The sequence below is a fragment of the Anoplophora glabripennis genome, unplaced genomic scaffold (assembly GCF_000390285.2).
Source record: "Anoplophora glabripennis isolate ALB-LARVAE unplaced genomic scaffold, Agla_2.0 scaffold15, whole genome shotgun sequence".
Taxonomy (NCBI): Eukaryota; Metazoa; Arthropoda; class Insecta; order Coleoptera; family Cerambycidae; genus Anoplophora; species Anoplophora glabripennis.
The window spans coordinates 316,490-334,707 of record NW_019416279.1 but is presented as its reverse complement, the minus strand read 5'-3'; the positions used below and the strand labels follow the sequence as shown (position 1 = coordinate 334,707).

General features: G+C 31.7%; 2 protein-coding genes across 2 annotated transcripts in view; one reads left to right on the top strand and one right to left on the bottom strand.

Annotated features, from left to right (window-relative positions):
* LOC108905061 (neuropeptide-like 1) overlaps positions 1-18,218 on the bottom strand; it is an 89,297-nt gene that overhangs the window by 60,081 nt on the left and 10,998 nt on the right. The window lies entirely within an intron of this gene.
* LOC108905536 overlaps positions 7,901-18,218 on the top strand; it is a 47,446-nt gene continuing 37,128 nt past the window's right edge. The window contains exon 1 of the mRNA XM_018708471.2: positions 7,901-8,005. The gene's annotated coding sequence lies outside the window, so the exon portion shown is untranslated. The remainder of the gene's footprint in view (positions 8,006-18,218) is intronic.

Sequence of the window (18,218 nt, the reverse complement as noted above, 5' to 3'; positions counted from 1 at the left end):
TGATTTTTCTAAAATGGTAAGATTTTTTTGTCCTTGTCATATCTTTTTCCTTACTTCTTTGTAGGTATTCCTTTTCTCCTTCAATTTCCTGTTATTTGCTTCTCAGTCTCCTTGTCTTGCCTCAAGCTTTCTATTCCCAACAACATCCACATTTAATGAATGATTTTTTTTCATTTGAATTACATTATAAACAACATAAACTACACCTAGCCTATTTTTTCAGATTCAGATTGGTTCTAGAGGTACTAAGATTTCCAAACAAGTCTACGACTCGATCAACTGGTCCAGCTACACCACAGCAACCAGGAAGCTGTTAATCACTCTTTTTCCCAGAAAAGTCTTGGCTACTCACTCCCTGACAGGGAAACCTAGCCCAGCGTTCCTGACGAGAGACAAGGAAGCCAAAGCAAGGTAAAATAAACTTTTACTGATTGAAGTACAACGACTAAACTACTACTAGTGATTAATGAAGCTCTGGGACTCAATCACGTTTGGTGTTTAGGAAATGATTAATAATTTATTCGTTATTTTTTCAGGTTGAATCCTGATATAATTTCCGATATTGTTCAGGTGGTAAGTAAGAGAAGTAGAGTCCCAGAGACTTTGGTAAGAAGCGCCATTACGACCAAATGCGCTGACGAGAACAAGTTATACAAGAAAAGACTACAAAAAGGCAGCGAAGAGGAGGAAGAAGTCTTTGTCAGTGGGAAGAAGAGGAGAGAATATTAGAACTATTTACGATTTTGACTGGATCAGTTGACGGAATTTTGCGATTTTAGGAAAATTTTAACATAAAAAAATACAAAGTTGATGTTACATTTGGAAAAAGTGTATGGTGTATCTTTTCATATTTGAATTCATCTTTAATATATATACATATAAAAAAAATTGATAATTCTTCTTGCATCTCACTTTGTAAATCAATTTTTCTATAGTTTTGCATTTATCCATATAGCATTTTTGTAATTTTAGAAATATTTTAAGAAATTTCAATTTCAACTTCGAAATTTAAATGTTCAGCATAAAAGGTAAAATAATAAATAATAGTAAAATAAATATAAAAAGGGAATTAATTTGGATTTAATATAAATCAAGGAATTAAAAGAGAACAGATCCTTATTGAAAAATAACTGTAGGTTCCATAACCTATCGTCTCACTTTTCAGTAGCGTGTAACAGGGGAGTGTGTACTAAAAAAACACAAACTGATGTTACATGTTACAGGTATTTGCTTTTAATCAACATATCTTTTCTTATTCAAATTCCTTTCTGCTACATATATAAAAAATAAACCAAAAAAAAATAGCTAATTTTACGTCTGAAAATTGTGTTGTAACAGGCTGTTTTGCGTATGTCTTTTTTGTAAAAGAATTTTTGTTTAGTTTTGCATTTAGTTTTTTATAATGTAATAGGATTTTCGCTTGACGAAAAACACATTTGTAATTTTAACTTGATGAAAACGATGAATGTTCACCAAAAAGATAAAATAATAAACACTATTTTAAAAAATCTGAAATTATTTTATTCATTCCTTATTAAAAAATGGCTCTATTATGCTCCATCACTTTTTATCTCAGTAGACTTAGTTTTCGAGATATAGGGCATGAAAGTTTAAAGCAAAAAGCTAAAAGTTTTTATAAACTCGGGGAAGATTACTTTAAATAACAATCAAAATTGTTAAAACTGTTTATGAACCTCTGGAATCGTCCTCGACACTACATCAGAAGGAGCAAATAGTTTAACAATCAAAATACGTCTTCTGTACCAAATATCAAGTTCATTTACAGATAGTTCATTAACGTAATAAAGGATATTCCCCTTTTTTCAAAGTTGTATCTCAAAAATTAATTTAAAGTGAAAACGCCCCGTATGCTTGAATTGTTTAAAAATGAATGCAGCAGTGACATCTTTCGGTGTTAATTAGAATCAATTATTTCAAATTTTCATATTTCAACTTTGTTCAAGTTCTCTGTAACGCGTTTCGTTGCGCTTTCTCGTGTTTTTGAGAGATGGCGCTGTCAACAACAGTTTTTGAAATTCTGGGAATTTGTAACCAATCAATTTATTATTTCAATTATTTTTATTCAGTTATAATGTCCACTATCCACAACATAGGTGGCGCAGGCGCTGATGTTTATGGCTCAACTACCAATTATGATTTCGAGATGAATTTTCTGAATTGACGCATGAGAGCCCTTGGGCACTGATTGATTTGTTACCCAATGGCGTTCCAAAACACGTGAGTCATTCGCTCTGAAATAATTGTATTTGATTGTTAATTATTCAATTTTCTTGGAACAGCTTTAAGTGTCTCAGTTATTAATTAATTGTAATGTATTTTAAATCGCTCTCATAAGTAAATGTGCTCTCTTTATTAATATTTATCATGTTGCATGTACAGCGTCTTTAATTTTTAATTTTCTGAAGGAATGTGTGAAATATTTTCGCAACAAATAAGAAGGATCTAAATTATTAAATGAAGACCAACTTCTTTAATATATTTCAATTATTTAAAAAATCAAATAATTATTATTTTAGATCATTCTATTTGTGCATATACACAAAAATTAATTATTAAAATATATTTAGCAGGTAAATGAAACCGATTTAGATTAACTTAAAAAAAGTAACCTTTGCGCATTTACTTATATCTGCTTATTAAAGTGCAATTAAGATTAATTCTATTTTATAACATTTCGACCTTCTGAAACATTGCAAAATTTTTTAAGAGCAGTCCGTGTTGGTGTCGCAACTGGCCTAAAAACTTGATTCCATTGGTTAGTAACTATAAATAAAATGCATAAAATAGCACATACAGACCATTCAATTATTATATTTAAGTTTTCGAAGGAAATTCGTTCATTTCATATAAAGCCAGAACTGCGCAAAATTTTCGAAAACTATGCGGTTTCTTTGTTTATGATTAACCGCCATTTTTGTATTCTTATTATTTAAAATAGACCAATATAAAGTATGTCTATAAATAAATGAACATCAACACTCAACGTAAAATACTTAATTTTTTATAAGAGCTTATAAATTTCGGAATTATAAATTTTTATTTCGGTGAGAAATTTAGAACTCGATTTTTTTATTGTTACCTAAACTTAATTGTACTTAAATTCCACCAATGTCCTGAGCAAAACCTATTTCTTTCATACTATTCGGACATCCCCAATTTGTCCTAAGAATAGCGTATAACCTAAATACAAGTCCTAACCTGTATGTCCATAGGACATACGGTGGGATATCTGAATGATATCCTGATTTGTATATGTATAACATAAGATCTTCGAATGCCCTATTATTAGACATAACTGGGACATACGGGTATATCCCACCAGACATCCTGAGGATATCCTTAGGACATGTTTGTGTTATTTAGGCACCTCCTACCACGAAGATCAACTAACAAGAACCTTTTAAGGGAAATACATGAACCCTTTCTTTGAACACGTATTGTACATATTGACGTAGGAAAAAGAACATTGCATATTATTTTCAGAGTGTTCATCTGAATGGAAATTATCTAAAGATTTTAACCACAACATAAACAGAAGATCGTAGTTCTACGTGTGTTCGACATGCTAAAAATTCATGATGAAGAATCAGTTAAATGGGGGCAAAGTTGCGCAATCAGGAGACCAACATTATGCCTCTAAAAAATCAAGGCTGACATGATTAGTTTTCGAAATATTTGAAAAAAACTGATTTGTTTTAGGCGATATTGAAAAAAGAACAACACTTTCTCATGTCCACTTTTTACCTTCTATCGAATGGCATAATCAATTTTTATATGTAACATTTCGTCTCTCCAGGACCATCATCAAACTCAATAAGTTGTTGCGTCAAAATTAAAACATTATTACAATTTTAAATTTTTATGGCAAATTAATTCTTAAAAATGCATATGAACAACCAAAACGCCAACTGAATATTCTTCTTTAAAAAATTTCAGTAAATGTTTAAAAACATTTCATTTTGTCAAAGGTTGAAAATGAAGATCAGCGTAATATTATCGGAATTTATTATATCTGTAACTGCAACTGTGAAAGAGTATGTCAGATATATTTGTATGAATATCCTAAAAAAAATAGATCGGAATTTGTTTGAATTTTGAGCACTCGAGAAGCCTAGAAATCGGGAATAAAACTCTAATAATATTTTATTATAATGCGTAGTGGTAATAGCTTAAATAACCAGATGGATTTCACAGGGTCTAATGACACTTACAGTGTACGATAATTCAATAAACAAAGAAATGTACCTAAATAAAAAATTTAGATCAATTTGGAACGAATACACTGAAGATGAATTTTTCGAGACAAAACGTATGAATCTGGTTCGGGCTGAGGTAGTACAGTATTGGGAGCCATGAAGGTTTGCAAAAAATGTAATAAAATTTCCAGGGTCGTATTTAAAAAAATGAAGTTGTTGATGGTCCTGGAGAGCCGAAACGTTACATATAAAAATTGATTATGCCATTCGATAGAGGGCAAAAAGTGGCCTAGGGAAAGTGTTCTTCTTTTTTCAATATCTCCTCAAATAAGGCTGAAATTAAACGAGAACGGATTTCCAAAATTTCGTATTTTTTTTCAAATATTTCGAAATCTAATCATGCAAAATCACGTCGGCTTTGAAATGGCACATATGCTGTGATTTAGCACGCAATGCAACAACAGAACCATGATGTTCTGTATATGTTGTGGTTAAAATCTGTAGATAATTTCCTTAATTCCGAAGTAGTAAGATTATATACAAAATTCCTTTTTATATTTTGTTTTTACGATATCATTTAGAAGTGTTCACGTGTAATTGTCGAAAATCTTCCACTATTTATCTCAGATAATTATCAGTGAAGGGACTCTTGGGTATTTCCACTAAGGCAAATTATACCCACAGGCGTATCAGCAACGGGCAGTGTGCCAAATATGTTCCAATCATATGTCATTCTGAACAAAATAATTGATTTGTACATAACATTTGTTTTTAACATTCAATTTGCTGCATTGACAAGGAATCACTTTGTTTATAGCGTAATTAATAGCTGTGGGACAGGGAAAAACACCTGCAATACAATTAACTGACGCTTCCCACTAAATAAGAAACGTTACATAAAATTTTATCTAATTTTACTAGGTAGGGTCATTATAAGTTTCTTCTCCATTGATGACGATAGTGTGTTGTTTAGAAAGATGGAGTCTACGCTCTATTTAGTCCAGAGACAATGGGATGCACTTCACTTGATCTTACTGAGTTTTAGTTAGGGTTTCAACTGACTCTGTTTGAGTTCTTTTACAATGAATTGACGATCTTAGGATCTTCAGTACTTCGAGTCTATGACTGGTGTCTTTACTACTATTTTTTTTTTGTGAGCTAAGCGTTAAAAATATGATTTAAGGTCTCCGTAGAAGACTTTCAAATTCGGAGAACTTTATTCACAGGACCTTGTAGAAGGGTTAGTGTATGTTAACTTTAAGATCTGCCTACCCCTGGGGGTCATAGGTAGGACTGACTAAGGTGGATAGCTTAGTGATTTTTTGGAAACAATCTAACTTGGTTTGGTGTTTTTTTGGAGAGAATTTAACTCAAAAAGAGAATTTTTGTATTTGATTGTTTCCTTCGGGCAAAATAACAATAATGTACATGCATTTACAACAGGTAGCAGATAAAAAATCAAACAATTTTGTTCGAGTTCACACTCTGGCCAGGGTTCCGTTCCTGGTTACTGAATTGCCCAACCGCCGATATTTGGACCTAAAACGGCATCGCGGCCCTCATTTTGCATTCTTGGGGATTTGGATTGTTACGGCGCGGCGGGGTGGTTTTGACTGTATGGAGTAGTTTTCTGGCTCCAGCGTACATCGTTTCGGGCGGCTTTCAAGGGCATTTTTAGCATATTTCCAATCGCCCAGGCGAAAATCCGAGATCCATTTTTGATAAATCGCCACGCTGTGCAAAAAAAGACCCTAATTTGTTTATAATGCAATTGTGCAAAAACTATGCATCGGAAAGAAACCATCTTGCGCACGATTAAACTACATTATTATATCTGTCATTTTCCGCAAGATTGTTTTTCTAACTTCAAATTTGACGGAGTTATGAATATTTGAAAAAAGGTCTATTTTAGAGGTTTTTCCCGATTTTCTCTGTAAAAAATGAACCGTTCGGGTACCACAAAAAAACATTTTATAGGTTTTTCTATTCTCTACAAAAGTTCTATTGAGAGTAAGACGATTCCATCATTATTTTTCGAGATATTATAAAAAAAAACAAAAAATGTCATTTTTGCAGATGTTCTTATTGTTTAAAAAAAATTATTGACGACTTTGCTGGGGAAATCACGGGTTTTAATTTACTAAGTATTTTTCAAAAGGTAATACTCGTACATGAAATTTGCTGTAATATTTAAGTGTGCAAAAAAAATCTCTATTGGGTGGCCTAATGCGTAGAACGGTTTGGGGCTGCTTGGAGCGGTTTTGAGCGCGACGACGGAATTTTGGAAAGCAACGCGAAAAATTCACTTCCCGCGCCGCGCTTACTGGTATCGCTGCATTGGAGGGCTCTAGGTCCATTGGGACATCGTCCTTGGCTCTTGTGCAGTTTTTTCCGATTTCGTTGTCTCCGAATGGAAAGTGTGGTAAATTTTTGAAAATGATAATACGGCAGTTTCCTCATTCTACAATTTTTCAGTTTTATTTGTGATGTGTTGGCAATGTTGCAGCGATTTTATTTTATTAGCGAGTTTGATATACACGAGAAAAGAAACAGACAAAATTTTAGTTTGTTAAAGGCATTAAAAAAATAATAGTCCTCATAGTTATTACAGAGTTAAAATCCTATAGGTACCTGCTTGCTCGAATTAATACAAAATAAAACGGACTAAAATTAAGATAAATTGAGATATAATAGCACTAAGACAAAATATAGACAAAAATGTATAGGAAGTCATTGAAATTTATTATATTTCAACTCTAGCCCCATTTGGTTGTAATTATTTCATTTCTCAACATGACACGCAGTGACTGATGATGAAATAATGGAAAGATATATTTTTATTTTTCGCATACATTTCTCGGAAACGTGTATATGGTAACAAAAACAATAATAAGCATTAGAATAAACATATTGTCAGGTTTTACCGCACTCATAAATTATATATAAAATTGGATTGTGCACGTGTGTACCCAGTGCCTGAAAAATATGCAGGTAGGTACCTAAACTATAAAAGATACTTATAATAGTCTCATTATTTTCTGATTTAGCGTCATTGGCGTCCGTACAGACGACTGAGATAACAAAGGGAGTATATCAAAAATATGCTCCTAAATCGAGTAGGTATACAAACAATAGACCTTCAATTGTCACCATGAAAAACTATAAAAAGGTCATAGGTATGTTAAAACCACAAATTATTTATCGCTTAAGAAATAGAAATAGCTATTATAAACCCGCAAATTGCACGTGAAAATAAAAGTCGATTTAATATCTGAAATAGTCATTATTTATTTCTGTTAACCCAAGTAAACAATGTCTTTATTTTTTTAAACAAATATTTGCCGTTTATCTCTACACATACTAACACAAAAGTAAACATCGTTTATAGCTTCTGCGTATTTGCTTTTTCATTCAAATGCTAATTGTACGCATTAATTTGTTCGCCATTATAAATCAATCGTTTAATCTTTAATCTAACGTACTTTGGATTCCTTGCCGCTTTCGTGGCCTCATCTCAACGCTATCAAATAAAAAATAAAAAAACAATCGCGGACGGAAAACGCCGCCTAGCTGTCTACCGCGGCTACGTTATCGAATCGCGATTCAAGGGCACACGTGGACAGTTGCCAACATCGATACGCCTCGCGAATGCTTGACTAACACCAGTTTTTTGAATTCTGCCGCGCTGTCAACACGCTGCCTTCGATCGGGTAGTATAACCTAACTAATTTCGTTCGCGTTCGCGTCCGTTTGGAAATTCCGTGTGTTGTCCAGTGAAAGTCCATCTGGTAAGTCTTTATTCATCATAATTTTTATGTAGTGTACGTAATTAACAACGCTTATATTTCTATAATTAATTGTAATAGTTTTATCACGACATTCGTTTTTTGATGTACGAATTCAGAACGGAACAAAGAACGATGATTTTGGGCAATATGCTTGTCCTGCATGCTGGTCATGAATATGATTGAATACACTCACTTTCTAGTAAATTGCCTGTTACCAGAAGCATATTTAGTTATGAAAACGATGGAAATAGCTATAATCTGTAACATTATTCCCGTAACAATCCAGTGACATTGTTTGCTTTAGAACAAAAATGATACAGACTATCTTCTAAAGCTGTGATGTAGTTTTCTAATTCTAGTTTGTGGTTTAATTTTATATTCTAAAAAGTAATGAACGTCATTTGACATATTATGCAATCTTATCGATTTTTTGTAAAAAATGGAAACTGTTACATTTTTTAGAAATAATAGTGTTATTATTATCATAGTTCGAGAAAAAGTATTGCCTACTTAGCTTACTGTTAAAATGCACCTGAAAATGTACCTACCTATATATTTTATTTAAAAAATATGTGAGAAAAATGTCCATAAATGCCTTTAATGTGTGTTTTTATACTTTTCAGACATTAATATTAGATTTTACGTTTCAAGTAGAAGTTGCAAATAACTAGCTTGTTTACCACTTGTTTTATTGCATTTCTATTACAAGTGTCATGTCTATTTATTTGACCCAAATGTGTCTAGTGTCTAGTGTCTAGTGCAGATATTTTTGCTAGTAAAATTGTCCCAAGAAGGGAAGGTGTAAAATACTGAGTGAATTAAAAGTTATTTGTTGTGTTTCTACTTGCAAAACAATACGATTATTTTATCAGCCAGTTTGACTTTGCTGTTCAGTAATTTCTATTTTTATTTTTCTGGTGAAATTGAAGGTGAGGTTGCAATTAGGTACTTTATATACCTAAAAAACTTTTTACCACTTCACCAGTTGTCATGCTTGTCACTTGATAATAGTTGTAAAAATTAGTTGATACTAGATAACGTCAATGCAATTAAATAACATTTAAGGTTATCTGTGTGTTTTCTCTATAGTGTCAATACTTAGATATAAACATCATGTCTTTTGGGAGGCGGAAAATATTTATATTTTTATATTGACACATACATATTAGTTGAGTATCGAGTGTTTAGTGATTATTACGTAGATATTTTAATAAATAATTAGGTGCATATTATTGTAAATACTTAATAAAACTACGATGATTAGATAACGGACAAGGGGGGCGCAGGGGGGGACATAGCTCGGTAGAGGTCAAGTACAATATAGTAACAAAACACCAATGTCAAAGACTATTTCGTTATATGTTATGTAGGTACCGTAAAATGAAACTATTTTTTAATGATGACGTTTCTTAGATACAGTACTGAATACCTATTATTCAATATATTCCAATTTTTTGAAGTAGAAGCTTGAACCGCGTATTTTTGTTTTAGTCCAGGCGGTATCTGTTTCGGGTTGGGTAAAACGCATATGATCGGAGATTTTTGCTTTAACGGCTTCTAAACAACATCAGAAATCATAATATTTCTATGCAAATAAAAAAAACGTGGGCTTAATTGTTATTGCAAAAAAGTATACAAAAATAGCAAAAAGAATCATTTTTTTCTTGGATTTCTCGTCGACAACTTAGGAACTATTCATTTTAGACAAAAATAGAAGGGGAAAAAAAGTTTTGTAATTAAATTTTGATCAAGATAGAGTTAGTTGCAATTCGAAAAAATAATTATTGTTATTGCAAAAATCGGAAAAATCATTTAAAAAATTGCAAAAAATGCTAGTTTATTTGTCAGTTTTTTTTTCAGACACTTGAATAATACCTAGGATCTTCATACTTTCCCCAATTAAAATTCTTAGTGCATAGAATCATCACACCAAATTTCATCCAATTCGGTTAGATAATTTTTACATAATTGTTTAAATTTTTTATTTTTTTTTAAATTAAAAAATTTTCAAAATCAAATTTCTGAAAATCTAAAGCCTTTGAATACTTGAAAATTTCACAACAAAAAGAAGAGGTCTCAACGAGGCTCAAGCTTTAACAATGGTTTTTGAAATATTCAAATCGGACGCTTAGGTGAGCCGTGGTGATTGTTTAAACATTTTCGCAATTGCGAGTCCAATAATTAATAATAAAAGGTAGTTGAACATATGATAATTGAATTTTTTAACAGAGACAGCGATTTTAAAAAAGAATAATCGGAATTGGTCCATTAGAAGCTGAAATAATTGAAATTTTTCCGAGCGTCGCAGTTTTGAACTCGAGAATTCAGATCGGAGTAGCTATGTATTTGCTCCCCCCACCACTGATACCTCATGGATTTCACGCGGTCTTGAATATCTTTGAGTGACATTTTAAATGGGACGCCCGTGATTTTGAAAATTTATATCTGGAAAGTACTCGGAATGACAAACCTATTAGTTCAAAAAACAGCCCTTTAGTTTTGCTGTAAATTAGGGTTAACTTTAATTCCGAAAATTATGGGCGGATCATAATTTTTTTTAATACTCTTCTTTCCGAGTACTTTCAAACCATATTTTAAAATTAAAAAAAATTGGAAAAAAACATTAAATTATTGCAATTGTTTATAAGCCTTTTGTGAAAATGTTTAAACAATCACCACGGCTTACCTAATCGTCCGATTTGAATCTTTCAAAAAACATTTTAAAGCTTGAGAGCTCTTCTTTTTGTGTTGATATTTTCAAGTATTCAAAGGCTCTAGATTTTTAGAAATTTTATGTTGAAAATTTAATTAAAAACAAAAATAAAAAATTTAAACAATTATGTAAAAATCATAGAACCGAATTAGATGAAATTTGGTGTGATGATTCTATGCATTAAGAAGTTTAATTCGGAAAAGTATGAAGTTCCTAGGTATTATTCAAGTGTCTGAAACAAATTGACAAATAAACTAGCATTTTTTGAAATTTTTTAAATGATTTTTCCGATTTTTGCAATAACAATAATTATTTTTTCGAATTGCAACTAACTCTCTTGTTCAAAATTTAATTACAAAACTTTTTTTCCTCTTCCATTTTTGTCTAAAATGAATAGTTGCTAAGTTGTCGACGAGAAATCCAAGAAAAAAATGGATTTTTTTGCTATTTTTTTATACATTTTTGCAATAACAATTAAGCCCACGTTTTTTTTTATTTGCATAGAAAAATTATCATTTCTTATGTTGTTTAGAAACCGTTAAAGCAAAAATCTCCAATCATATGCGTCTCCCCTTTTTAAAACAGATACCGCCTGGACTATTTGCTTCTTATTGCATTTTCATAACAGTCAAACAAAAATAGTTGTTAAGGAAATAATGCATGAAAATTTATCCCCTTTTAAATAAAAAAGTCCTTAATGTGATTTTCCGAAATATTGTTTTCAAATCGTGTTTAAGGGCCAATAACACAACGCCAATAAAAAATTTAAAGACCAATATGTCAACAACGACAGTAATGTAATAACCAACTTGCCAAAACCAAAAAAATGGGAATATGAGAAGAAAAAGAGGAACCGGAGTAAGTTAATTCAATTTATTTAAAATAAATGTTCAAAATGACACCGTTTTCATAGAGACAAAGGTTAATTCGTCGTAGAAAATTGAACTGATCTACTCTCTTGGTCTGTTTAAGGAATGTCCTCAAAATATAGGCGGTATTTTGTATTCATCCTCACAACTCTTCCTCGTTGTTTACATATATAGAGTATACCATGGATTTTAAAGTACCCCATAGAAAATAATCTTATGGTGTAAGATCCGGTGAGCGTGGTGGCCAACCCTTAGGAACTTCATTTCCTATACCATAATATTTTTGTATGAAAACTTACATCTCGTATTCTCCGAACGTTGATGAATTGACAAAAGAGATGCTGCTCTTAAAACCCTATTAACCAGATCTTTAGAAGTTTGCAAAGTTAAGCGTCTGGTAGTTAGTCTTGGATTTTCAAAAACACGATCCAAAATTTGGAGTCAGGAATCCTAATCGTACGTCGTCGTTCATAATTGGCAGTCACTGGAAAGCTGCCAGTTCCAATGATGTATTTTGACAGCGATAAATGTTTTGTGATTTGTCTGCCGATTTGGAAATCTTTTTGTCATTTTAATTTTGTTCGGTTTGTTAAGGGCCACCTTGTGATGACCTTGACCCGTATTTTCAAGGTCATTTGAAGGATATCTTTTTAAGTAAAATTTTTCTTTATTATCATTTCTGAAGTAAAAATGGTCGTTTCTGTTGTTAAAAATGAGCTGTCATTAGATCTTGACCTTGAAAAGGGGTCAAGGTCATAACCCCTGAAGCAGATGATTCTAGCCTTCTAGCCAGAATCATTCTTAACAATTCATTGTTCTTTTGAATTACGATTGAGATGTAAAATTGACCTTGCGATGATCTTCAAAGGTCACTCACCAAAAACCAAATCATGTATGTATTCCCACGTAAAATTTTGCGTTATTTTCATTTCTAAAGTGAAAAATAGATGTTTCTATTTAAAAAATAAGGCGACTTTCAAATGATCTTGCAAATATTGTCAAGGTCAAATCCAAGGTCATCACGAGGTGACTCCTATCAAACCAAATAACTTTTGTTACGGTTTGTTTTCACGAAATGATCCCTCCTCCTCCGAAATAATTGACTGGAAAAATTAAAATGACTCACTCTGTATAAAAAATATGAAGGTAGATGTAAGGAAACCTTTGAATCCAGATATCCAAAAAACGGTTATTCAAAAAGACACTTAGCAAGTTTACTTTTATAGAGAAAACGTTGGAGAATGACAATTTTTAATTAAAACTTCAATATACCACGGCACAAAAAAGTTATGACAATTTAAAAGCATGTAAAATTTCTATAGGTGGCGCTCTATAATAATTTATAGCAAATCTGAGACCAGATTTCAATTTCTCATGTCAGAAAACTCCTGTATACGAACGTTGTACTTTCAACACCCTGTATCTCGGAAATTATAAAATTTTGTACTGAGGTAACTTGGATTAGATCATCAAGTTTTGACCTCAGAAATGTACGGCAGAACTTTGGCCAGACGTTTCAGATACAATAATTTTTGCGAATTTATAGTAATACAATGAACCTTTATTATCGTATATCTATTTGGGAGGTCATTGACCAAATGACCCTACATAGAAACCTGGTTCTTAACGGGCCACTCTGTATTTCATTCAACGAGTAAATTATTCTGCATTGCGATGTCCATTATACATTGCGCTAGTTAGGTACCTAATTGTTTCTGTGGAAACAATGACCAACTGTCCCGATCTAAATTTAACCGATTCGTTCGTTAGTGCCACTAACTATCTCAATTATGGCGTTAATTGCAAAAGTGCGACTCTGGAGAGTGCTAATTTGTCAAGTTGGCCGTGCTCCGTTGAATTTTATTAGCGGACTTCGTACGAATTTATTTAATTGCGTCATTCCAGCTCTAAAATTGGCCAGAGCTGATTAAAACCAAGAATTAGATCCGTAGTATTTTTGAAACGTGTGAAAATTTGCAGTTGATTTAAGTAATGTAGATTGTGTCGCAGATATGTGACAAATGGAATATAAACAGTTTTATAAATAGATTTAGCAATGACTGCTTTAATAATAGTCTCATCGTTTTTATAAAGAAAACAGTTGCGTGAAACAAAAGAAAATCAGATGAAAGTTGTAGGATATCAAGAAACCAATATGCTTATGACCCTGGATTTTATCTTGATCTTAAAGTTCAAGGTTAAATCAAGGTCAACTTGAAAATATTAAAAGGAACACCCTATTTTGTATGCCAGCAATTGATACACATACAAATTTTATGTCCCAATATTGGTCGGAGAATTTTGCTGGTATGACCTTGCAAGTCCTTTGGAAGTCGAACTCAATTTTTGTCTGAATAACTCGTCAATATCGAACTCTGGAGGAAAATATTTCCAGCAAAATTTGTAGGGCTTTGAATGATACATTCGATGGTGATCTTGGATTTAACCTTCACCATAAGTTTCAAGGTCATACTAACGTCAACTTAATATTAAATGGAATATGTTATTTTTTTATCCCAACAACCGATACTGCGACAAATTTTATGGGAATCTGGGATTAAAGATTTTTTCCAGGATGTTCTTGCGTGTCATTTGAAGTTCATTCTAATTTTTGTCACAAAATAATGAGTATAAAAGTAATACAACGTGTTGGAATGAGACTATTGGGACAATCTTGACATCAATTTTAAAATAGTTAGGTTAATTATTGACTTTTAATGAAAGGTTATTATGAAAAGATATATCTAATCAGCTTTTAGCAGCTATTCTATCTTATTTTCAATTATCATTACCTGTTTGACCTGCAAATGACATTCAAGAACATACCGGAAAAAGTTTCTGGCATGGGATCCCTTTTAATATTTACAAGTTGACATTGGTTTGACCTTGAAAGTGAAGGTCGAGGTGAATTAAAGGTCACTAGCATATCGATTTTTCGATTTCCTACAACTTTTATTTGAAACTTTTTTCTGATAGGTTTCAATCCTGAAAAGTTAATGGAGGGAATTCGGGTCTGTTTGCAACACTCTGTATGTGTATCACGCAACACTCTGAATGTGTATCACAAGAAACGCAGAAATTTTAGAGAGTAAACAAAGTAGTTGACTTTATCAATAAATAAACTATTCATTTAAAGTAATCTCTGTTGTTTTCAGCTAACCTTTATCAGATCTTGTTTATTTTGAAAAAACACTTAAATCTACAGGTAATATATTTGTTTTAAGTTCAGATTAAAGTTCATGGAATTTTCAAACAGAAAAAAATAAGCTTATTTCTTAAATTCACTTATTCTTTTGATTAATAAATTATTTTTCTGAATTCTGTCAGTATACAACAGGAAAATTAGCGAAAATAAAAGAGAAACTCGAAAAAAGTCCTATCCGCGATATTACTGTAAAATTGTCTAATACAAGACATCTCTCATCTCGTGATTCAAAAACTTTTATTAGCTAACTTTTCTATAAAAAAAATAACTGTTTAAATGAACGATAGGTTCATTTGTTTATTTAATAATAGTAAAATAATTCCGAAATTGAAATTTTAATTAATTAAGTATAAAAGATGCATTTTTTCTGGGGTTCAGGGCTATTCTACGAATTCGTAAATATGCCCATTGTTATTGTTTCGTCGAGCTACCCCAGTTTAAAAAAGAAGTTTCTACGATGAATAGAAGAGATATTGCAAAATTTTACAGCGCGCATCAACTTTGGATTTCATTTTTCTCGCGCGCGCGACTCGTTTGGACGAGCTTCCCCCACCACCACGCCGCCGGCCGCCGGACAGTTTACTTAGCGAGTACCTTCTCTTTAAATAGTCCAATTAACTAAGCCTTTAAATCGAAATTTTGCCAACTTGGCTGAATTTTTGATATGAGCTAGTTTAAGGTATATTATAACAATAAGTGAGAGTAATTTTTTGTTCAACCCCCGGCCAAGGGTGGAAAAAGATAAAACAAAGGGCTTTTTCAAGATAACTCAAAAAGGGTAAGAGCTAGAAAAAAAAGTTTTTCATGAAAGTTGTAAAGCAGACAATTCTACATAAAAATGGTCTCTTAGCTTTTTCTTGTACTATTAAAATTAACAGAGTTAGGGAGGCTAGAAGTTAAGGGAAGATTTCAGAAATTTAATTTTGTTAAATCATTAAAATTAACGATTAAAAATTTGATTTTTTGTTATAACTTTCTTATTAAAAATTAAAAAATATATCTATTTCTCTGAAAAGAAAAGTTACATATTTTAGAGCAGATTGAAAAAAAAAATTACAAAATTCAATCATTTTTCTGTTTGTTATGATTTTTTTTAAATTTCTGAAATCTTCCCTTAACTTCTAGCCTCCCTAACTCTGTTAATTGTAATAGTACAAGAAAAAGTTAAGAGGCCATTTTTATGTAGAATTGTCTGCTTTACAACTTTCATGAAAAACTTTTTTTTCTAGCTCTTACCCTTTTTGAGTTATCTTGAAAAAGCCCTTTGTTTTATCTTTTTCCACCCTTGGCCGGGGGTTGAACAAAAAATTACTCTCACTTATTGTTATAATATACCTTAAACTAACTCATATCAAAAATTCAGCCAAGTTGACAAAATTTCGATTTAAAGGCTTAGTTAATTGGACTATAAAGGGCTCGTGAGTCGTTAATTTTCCACATTTTTCAATGAAATTCACGGGAAATCGTAGTTTACGTCGTAAACTTTATTTTGCGAAAAATTCAAGTCTTAATGTTTATAAATAATTGCGCTACGATTTTTTTTTTTAATTCTTATCTTGGCTCCTGTTGATCGTAGAGTGCTTTTAAAAAAAAAATGTATTTTTTTGCCAGCTGTCCATTGTATCTATTTTCAGTGAGGTAGCATAAATAGCAACAATTTTATTCAAATTGTTTTTAAGCGAAAAACGCACGGTTTTTTAATGCACAATTTGAGAATGTTAATGTCAAAAAAACGGTGATATTTTTTAATAGGTCGCTTAATTACGTCTTTAAGATTACAATGACGCTTTCAGAATCATGTTTGGTTGAAAATTAACGCCTGTACAGAGGCTTAAAGTTCATAACTTTTGGAGCCTCCGCTATAAACAAATAGAATTGTGCGAAAACTATTGCACCTACAGCGCCCACTTTTGGCACACTTTTAAAGTATGACAAAACCCTCAACTTGTCATAGGTTTTATAAAATTTTAACAATAAATGCGATAGTTATAAACAAATGAAAAAATGGGCACTTTTCTTGTTTTTTTGCAATAACTTTTTTGTTTATTAACCGATTTTAATTTAACAAGTCTCATTTTGTAGATAATTTTACTCCCTATAAGCTGTCTGTGAGTCACTTTTCGCTAAAATTGATGGTTTTCCCTGCAAAGTGAAAAAACTGTTTTCCTCACTTATTTGTTTAAATAGAAAAGTTAGCTAATAAAAGTTTTTGACTCACGAGATGAGAGATGTCTTGTATTATGTTCCTTTAGACAATTTTACAATAATCTCGCGGATAGGACTTTTTTCGAGTAAAAATCTAATTTGCTTGGCCTAGTACTCTTACATCTTGAATTGTAAGCTATAAAGAATGATCTATATTTTAAATATATTTTTTTAGAAATTGTGCAAGTTTGCGGACTAATTTGTTATAGGTACATTTATTTCTGCAATATAGACGTTTGCAGTAAATTGAGAAATGTTTCTATTAATAAATGATATTCTCAAGAATTCAGTTTAAGAAATTTAGTTAATTTAAAAGTAAAATAAATTCAAGAGGTGTTAATCAGTTTTTTAAACAACAGAGATATTTGGTGTATGTATTTGTTTATATAGAAATCAGTCAAACCTATGTTTGTTTTTGTAATTGCACACGTTTTTATGTGAATTACGAGGAATTTCACTAAATTCTTAGAAATACTTCAAACAGTAGGTAGTGTTTTTACCTACCATCAATTTATTGGAATTTATTTGTTAAACAATTAAACAATAAGTAGATAATTTCAAACAAAACGCGCTTCTCTTTAAATAAAATACATCACGCTTGCGATATTTTGTGTCTTATCAACTTAACTCACAGGAAGAGTTGTAAAGGTCATTGGCAATTTAATATTTTGCTATCAAATCACGCCATACCGAGCGTCCAACTCCGCTATCTCTCCAGATATGACGCGATGTCGGAGAATGAGATGTGGATAAAATTGGTGCAGAAACAAAACAGAAATTTAAAAAATGCTAGCGATTAGTTAGCCAACTTCCTCTTTAGAATTCAAGAATAATTATAAAATATGTTCAATTATTATTATAGACTAATAAATTTGTGGAAGCCCATGGACCTCTTGAGAGGAAAGCAAGAATTTCTTAATTTCTTTAAGATGGTCAACGATATCTTTTTTTTACTTTCGCATCCTGAAACTAGAAACTTTACGACTAATTTTCGTCAAGTTATCCCTTTAAAAATCACCTATAAATTTAGGATTTCTTTTGTCCTTCAATTTTTGTGACAAATTTAACATTTCCGAGTCAAAATGGTGAGAAATGTTCTGCATATTTCTGGTAACAGTTATTCTCCATATTCTGTCACTTGCTCTGCACCCTGTACATTCGAATACAACCCACATATAACGATTTTTCAGTGCCTTAAAGACTGGTTTGACAGTCTGGTAC